Source organism: Anneissia japonica, unplaced genomic scaffold (genome assembly GCF_011630105.1).
Source record: "Anneissia japonica isolate Jap-2015-1 unplaced genomic scaffold, ASM1163010v1 scaffold2949_len15911_cov107, whole genome shotgun sequence".
Lineage (NCBI taxonomy): Eukaryota > Metazoa > Echinodermata > Crinoidea > Comatulida > Comatulidae > Anneissia > Anneissia japonica.
The window spans coordinates 1-7485 of NW_022741451.1; the positions used below are offsets into that span (position 1 = coordinate 1).

At 30.9% G+C, this 7485-nt stretch overlaps 1 long non-coding RNA gene across 1 annotated transcript; it reads right to left on the reverse strand.

The window, feature by feature from the left end:
* Window positions 1-5412: 5412 nt before the first annotated feature.
* On the reverse strand, window positions 5413-6836 carry LOC117118694. Its single transcript, XR_004447084.1, has 3 exons — window positions 6649-6836; window positions 6462-6564; window positions 5413-5486 (listed from the first exon to the last, which is right to left on the reverse strand). It is a non-coding gene; the product is annotated as an uncharacterized LOC117118694 (long non-coding RNA).
* Between the last annotated feature and the right edge of the window lie 649 nt (window positions 6837-7485).

Here is a 7485-nt window from a genome sequence, read left to right on the forward strand (position 1 = left end):
TTGACTGATATTCTTTTGATGCATTTCATTTTTCTGTACATTACCACATCTTTTATTGTCACCGATGCGCCAAAGGTGATATTGATAATTGCGAGTTCCTTGTGTTGCTCGTGCGTCAGCCCCTCATTCCATAGACAGTAATGTAGTGGTGTCCATCCACGCTGCAATGAAATGATAATCAACGTCAAGTTTGTTGAACACGCACAACACAAGAATATCAATTAACAAATATTACGCAAACGTAAAAGTACCTGAAATAATTTATAACTGGTATAATTCATTAACGCCAATGTAATATGTAATAATGATAATAATAGGCCTATTAAAATTTATCATTATGATATTGATTATAATATTACGATGATGATGATGATCATGAGGACAAATAAAATTTAAATAAATACTAACATATAATGGAATGATAATATTACTCCAGCTAAAATTATTTATAACGAAAATGATGCCGATGATGGTAATTGTGATGATGATGATAATGGCACTAACAATAGTAATAATACAATACTGTAATGATAATGGTGTTAAAAAGGATATTATTGAAATATGGCTTTTTATATTATAATACATGACGGGCAGTACTTAGTACAGTAGTTAGAATTATACAACGATAAATAAAAAAAACTATCTCAACCCAGTTGTAAATATAATAGGCCCTAAATTATTATTAATACAATAATATTAGATTACTTTTACTAAATTAGAACGTGATGTATTGAATGTGTTTGTGAGTGAATTGATGTTAATTTGTTAGCAATGAATAAAGTGTTGTTTTCTTCTACTGTACTCACGAGGTCTTCTTGCGTGTTAATCTTCTTGTTGGTTTTTTCCAACACGCGTCTCATTGCTGACACGCGTGCGTAGGCCGCCAAGGAATGGAGAATAGTGAAACCATCAGACTACAAGACAAACGTAGAATATGATGAGAAAGAAATAATAAAAAAACAACAAGAAACTATACACACACCACATATCAACAACACGTAACAACTCACAAACATCACACATACATTACTTATTACATTCATCATTATTAAATACTAATTACATTATTTAATATTTTTAAAATGTGGTTTTTTAGGCGAAATCGCGCAAAAAATATTTGTATCAATTGGCCTATGTTTTACACACACTAGTAAAATATTTCCAAATTGGGATTTTGAGCGAAAATACTTTTTGTGAAAAATATCAATTTTATTGTCACCAATTTAATCAGTAAACTGTATTAAGCAGAACAAATCCAAACATCACCATTTTTGTAAGTGTAATATGTATTTTTTCACAATGTTTCATATGAAATAGTGATAATGGCCATAACATAGGCTTTTTCTGTGTTGTAAAATATGTCAAATAAATTATGAAATAAAAGTCTCATTTTTAACCCAACATGAAATAAATCACTTTGAGTTATTTGTATGTTTTATGATGTGTACACATGATGTGTGCTTGTGATGTTTAAAATGCAATGATATTTAATTCCACTCACATCCTGGTGTTCTAAACACTCAACTGTTGCCTTTTCAATCATATCCTCCAACACATCATCTGGTGCGCTGTACCACACAGCGTGTATTAATGGCGTCTCGCCGTTCTACGAAAACAAACATTACATTGAATTACGATACAGTTCATACAACTACCAACATTATTTTTTACGCGTTTTATAATTTCAACGGTACGATGATATTCCAATATCATTTAAGAACTACTAAATTATAACTAGTTAAAAATGTGTGTTATAATACACACATTCATTTAAATATATTATATTGATTTTATTTACGATAAATTTTTGGTCATTTTTTCACAATTATTAAGAGTTAAAATAAGATTAACAAAAATACTGTAATGTTATTTATAAGTGTTTTGGAAAAGGGAATAAGGTACTGTGTCAGTGAAAAGGTCGAGACATAACTTTTACGGTAGTTGTTGAGTCATGGTTTATGTTTAGTATGTTAAAAAAATGATATTACAGTACTAATAATAGGCCTTTTACTTAGCATGTCTATATTTTGTTAGTACAGTAGTATAGTAGGCCCCTATTATATTTCCTTGTAAACTGTTTTTGAGTGAACCATGAAATTATTGATAAGCTATTTCGAAAAGGGAGTACGGTACTGTGTCAGTGAATAGGTCTAAACATAAACGTATAGTTGTTGGACCATGGTTTGTGTTTAGTATTTAAAAAAAATGATATTAGCATGTCTATATTTTGTCAGTACAGTATAGTAGGCCCTATGCCTTGTAAATTGTTCGTGCGTGAACCACGTATTTACAAAAACAGGAGAATACTTGACAACGGCGCGTGTAAATAATTTTAATTTTTAATTTTATTTAAATTTTTGTTTTAAATAATTTTATAGGCCTACTCATTAACTAAAAAGAAGTAGGAACAATTAGAGTTGATAAATCATTTAGTAGGAAAGTCCCTAGACTAAATACCGCATGGCCAATTTAGTAGTTTACGCAAAAAATATTAGAACGTATTATTTTTGTACGTCTGTAAAATAATGGGTTTTTTTTTATTGAAACTTTTAACATAATAAAATACACAATGTAAGTAATTTAAATATAATAAATAATATTTTCAAAAAAAAAAAAAATCATTAGTTAATCACCCCTCCCTCGTCACTTTTTGGAAAATTCTTTTGACAGTGACAGTCAGTTATTTAAGCATAACATGTGATCAAATTATTAATATAATACTACTTTTTAAAATTCATTTAATTAATGGACTTTTTCTTGAGAAATTAAAATGAAATCAACATTTAAATGATATGGATTTACTAATGATTGTGGATAAAATATTAACTAGAATAAATCAATACATAAGAACTTAATACAAAAAAAAACAAACAAAAAGAAACACCTCCCTCCCTCATCAGTTTTTATTATTTGATAGGGTAATAAACTAAGATTTTTTTTATGGGGCGTTAGCTAACACATGAAAGATTTTTGTGTTTGGATTTTAAAATAGCTAGGAATAGGCCCAATTATTTCTTATGCCTATAATACTGTTAATACAATTGCATTAAGTTCTTAAGTATTTATTTATTCTGGTCAATATTTCATCAAAATTCATTAGTAAATCCACATCATTTAATTATTGATATCATTTTCATTCCTCCAGAAAAAGTCCATTAATTAAATGGATTTTTAAAAATAGTACTATATTAATAATTTGATCACATGCTATGGTCAAATAACTGACTGTCACACCTATTTTAAATTAAACTATATTAGATTAAAATAAATACCGGAGACGAGGTTTATTGTGTTAAGAAACGGGAAAGCATTCCACAACTGGCTGATAATTGTTTACGTTTTGACATTTGAAATGAAGAGTGACACGAATTTCCAATTTAAATCAACCAATACGATATCATTAAAAAAATTATTTAACACATTATAAATTTAAACCCCTCTAATAAGCTAATAAGATTTATTTACTTATGGCCTAAGTTTACTTATAGCCATTCATCGCCAATTATTATTAATATTATTATTTTATTTACAACTTAACGAAAAGCATGTGTATTACCCATTGATATTAATCGTATTAAAAATTGTTTACGTTTTTATCCTGTATTTCGTTTTATGAACGCATAGTGCCTCATTAAATCACTTTGTATACTGTTTTTTGTATGTTATATTGTTTTATTTTATAAGCACAGGAAAGCAAATTTCATGTATATTTTTATATGTGACAATAAAATCTATCTTGAATTTTGAATCTTGATATTGATTGCCATCGATATTATAAAAGTGCAAGTTCAAATAAATATTGTCGAACTACAGAGGGCGCTAGACTCGTTTTTTTAGTTATCAGGGAAACTTATCAATGCGAAAATTATCAACTAACGAACTAATTTTGTAGGCCTGATATAAATAAAATGAATATTGGCCACACGGCTTGTACTTAACAAGAATGACAATGTGGTTTAATTGAGCATGGTACATTTTAAACGAGAACGTTCTTTATAAAAAGCACATATTGTGGAAATGTTTATATTTCTTTAGTACAGAGTGAATGGTAGAGGATAGTAATAAATGCTCATAATAAAGATATTTTTAAGCCCTAAACCTAAATACCGGGCTATGTTCAGCGTTATAGTTTTACCATTTATTAGGTAAAGTAATAATATTGGTTACAATATTAGAATAATGGTTTGAAGACAGAAACATCAAAATAGACCCCTCGCCTATGAGATGGCAAATATTATTCACCAAACATATGGCTTAATTAAGTAATAATAATAAATTTCTGTATAAAAACCATCAATATTGTTTTATTTATTATTAGTAAATAAACATCTCTTCCTGGTTGGTTAATTTCAGCATAGAATCGGGCATTTCATTTTTTTTATTGATTTAATCCGTTGATTATGTATCTTTATCAATATCTTATTCTGAAGTCTCTGCGTACTAAAACTTCTGAGTAGATTTAAGGCGCTAAAATATATAAATGCGAGACAATTACCAAAATGCGAGACAATTACCATTAAAGCTATACAATGGCTGTTAATTATTTTATTTGGGACGTTTGAAATGAAGAAAATGAAATAAATTTATTATAGATTTAGACTATCTAAGTAAAGCGCAATAATACACTACATGAAATTATACAGTAAACGCATTACAATTTGTACGACATATATTGAACTAGAGAGGGCGCTAGTAGAGTCTTCGCGGACGTTTTGATTATTAAACGGCACACTTTTTAGTTAATTAAAGAGAATGACAATTTTGTTTTCAATTCTGTATGGCAGATTAAATTTTTTTTTAATAAAAAAAAATCCAGAAAATAGAACACATATTTTGTGCAAATAATTGAGAGCTTTTTGTTGTGTTGGAACTGTATCTTATTTTAAAAATATGATCCAATAAAAATTCTAAAATCAAGAAAATCACTTCATAAATCTAACTTAGTACTTGCCTCATCCTTCGTTTCAATAAGATGAGGTTCATTTTCAACGATGTTTGTTACTGCTGGCCAGTCTTTTCTCTGTATAGCCTGTATTAATTTGTTTCTGTGACATAACAAGCAAGGAAATGTATGAATTCTTTTTCTTACAATGTCATTGTAAATACAGTTGATTAAACCAGGTTTCTCATGAATATTAATTCTTGACATCACTGTTATCCTCATCACTCAAAAATAGTTAATAACATGTTAATGATATTTCGCAAAACAAAATAACTATACATAATTATAATTAAATTCTTTACAATAACAACTTTTAATGTGTCTGTCAGTACATAATTGTACTCCTTCTAAGATTATAGTTATATTAGCTCGTTTACTTAATGTTTACTTGATACAAATTATTACACTAGAGTACTCACTCATCGTCGGGTAGAGTTTGTAAAATTATTATACATAATACAGTACTCACCTAGCTCTTGGTAGAACGTTCATGGTTATCGATGGTTTGTGACGTTCGTATTGATCGTGTCGAATAGTGAAATATCTGTGAATAGTGGTACAGCCTTATTTAATTAGAACGAATAAGTCAAAATCTAGCATACACAAACTTTACAATTTTCGAACAACTTGTAGGAACAAAATAGCGAATATTCACAAGCTGCATGATTGGCTGTCCTCGTCACGTGATTTTGAATTATTCCGCTTCTAGTTCCTGTGTGCCTCTACAAATCATTCGGTTGAACACATACGGTAATAAATTTAGAAAATATTGTATCATCAGACATTGTGAGTGAAAATAATTGTAATAGTAAAAAAAAAACTATTACAATGATAATTAAAAAAGTAATAGGCCTAATAACCATAATCATAAAAATCAATAAAAGTAATAAAATCATAAATGATTGCATTCTAGATGTAATGGAAACCTTTGTCTAAACCACTCTCGTCAGCTTCCCAGTACAACAAGGTACGGTACGGTACAAGGTACAAGGTACATACCCACACCTGATGTGACCTGATGACGCCCATTTGGGGCGAGCTCACGGATAGATTTGATTATTATTTAATTAACTAATTATTACAGTATTTTACCAGTTCCTCTCTTTACTAAATTATACTGTTAATTTCTACCAGATCATTTGGCTATGCCAGTGATACCGTTTTAATCCAAGCGGTCTCTAACTATCCAGGCCTCTCGGAGAAGGAGATGGGAAGCGCATATCGGCAGGCATCGACGGACACATACACTTCCCACCCTCTACAATGACATCCCCCTACCGTTCTCCCCTACCGCTCTAAATCTAATGCTGGATATCTATTCACATAATAGGAACCGTTGCTTAATCCCGTTTCTGGTATCGACCTAAAAGGTAACGGAAGTGGGTGTGGCAAACGATGTTTAGATAGTAAATGTTCCTGTCTACAATCTTTTGGGAAGTGTATTTCAAAAACCTTCTCAATGAAAATGTTAATATAGTTATAGTCCAAAGCAAATAACCGTTTAATAAAATATACGTACCTTTTAAAACTAAATGGCCTTCGGAAATGTACTGTAGTGTCGATTTGTGCTTGCGTTGTGTTGAAGAACTTGTTGAACAATGATTGGCTCGTTCGACTGTAAGCTAATACTCATACAGCAGTAATAAACGGATCTACGTCACAGTAAAATACGTTATTGCTATCAAAATGTATTCACAATGACTTACCAGGTCACGAATTGGAACCATTTCCGCGTCGATTTCTGAGCCAAGAGAGTTCACAGTAATGGCGGCACTGCGGAAGGAGACGTGGGGGATTTTCTTTACCCAGGTCATATACTTTTCCTTGCATCATTAGCATACAATACGTATAAGCCTATTGTTTTGATGATAGGCCTACTGTAAATGGATAGCTTTCCAAAAAACAAAACAAAAACAAAAACAAATGATTGTATATTTAATCGTATCAATCTAAAATAGATGTATGAAAACGTGTCTCGATCTGGTGAGATTCCAAACTGCAAGGCGAATATCATATCCATTAGACCAGGATAGATCTACCAGGATACAGGCGAAGATCCAAGCCCCAGGCACTAGCCCTCTCATAGAACTGCTTGTAGGTCGCAGTACAGTGGCGTACGATACGGTACAGCCAGTACAAAGCATGGGGCAAGGGTCCAATTATAAATAGACCTATAAATAATAATTAAAAATAATTTCAAAATTAATTTTGAAGGAAAGAAAGGGAGGGGGCAGCGGGCCCCTCAACGATATTCGGATTTTAGAGTAGTAATTATTGAGTACATGGGTTGGTTTCTATTAACTGGTGTATTCAAGGAGGCCCCAGCAGGCCGGATAGCCTATTTTTTCATGAATTAAAAAAAAATAAAGCATGTTTGTTGCGTAGCACTGTCAACACGATACTAATAAACAAATACTGTATTTCAGTATTTCAGTATTGAAACTCGCTTTCAGAACAGTGGAACACACCTGTATACGGTCTGTCTCTTATACAAATCTAGATGTGTATAAGAGACAGCCTAAAAGGTAACGGAAGTGGGTGCG